This window comes from Octopus bimaculoides, chromosome 13 (assembly GCF_001194135.2).
Source record: "Octopus bimaculoides isolate UCB-OBI-ISO-001 chromosome 13, ASM119413v2, whole genome shotgun sequence".
In the NCBI taxonomy this organism is placed as follows: domain Eukaryota; kingdom Metazoa; phylum Mollusca; class Cephalopoda; order Octopoda; family Octopodidae; genus Octopus; species Octopus bimaculoides.
In genome coordinates, this window is record NC_068993.1 from 8,358,585 (window position 1) to 8,359,587 (window position 1,003).

The following is a 1,003-nucleotide window of genomic DNA, read 5'->3' on the forward strand; positions in this document are numbered from 1 at the left end:
CACACACACACACACACACACACGACGGGGTAATAAAAAGTTCCTGGCTTTGCTTAAAAGAAAATATAGGAGGATCAGTTAATTATGAATGTATTCAACATGTTCCCCGTCAGCTTCACACACTTATTGCAACAGTCCTTCATTTTTTCTAAGCCCAAGAAACTTTGCAGCACCCCCTTATATCTATATGTTCCTAGCAATATAAGAGCATAACAATGCCATATATTTCATGTAGCGACTTTACATGTGAGAGCGATAAAACACTGATCCGAAATCTATCCAAAAACATCGGAAATAAACACGACAAATGGAGCCTAAAATAAATGACAGTGTTGGACTATATCCGAGTAAGTAATACTCATTAAAATTTATTTTTACTTTCCGAATGTACTTTGACTGTGTGTTGTCTCCGTCACTCGCACAAGACGTGTAAACACGCTCACCACACTGAAAAAGCGTTGGACTACACCCGGTGTAAGTAATACTCATTAAAAGTGTTGGACTATATCAGAGTACGTACATATTGGACTCTGTCCGATTAAGTACACATCACAAATACGTATGTAAACTAATTAATTACGTATACACCCCAGTTTTACATGAACACATTTTAATATTTCAAAATAGCATTTAGTAATGTATAAAACAAGCGCACACACATAAGCGAATTGAATTAAAACAAACAAGGGCTAATCATTACTGATCACAAAAGCATTAAACAGATATACATACATATGTATATATATATATATATATATATATATATTTATTATAAGATCTGGTAATTAGTCATATATTAATATATTAATTAATATCGATTAATTATCAGGGGGCCAGCACATTTAAAGAATCAAAGAGATTCAGAAATATTATCTGCAATCTCAGGGGATTAAGGTACATTTTAAAAAATAACGTCGACCACTAACGTGGACAATTAATGCGCTAGAAATAGATCACATCTTGTGTCTATTAAGACCTAAAAAGTTCTCAACATGAAATATAG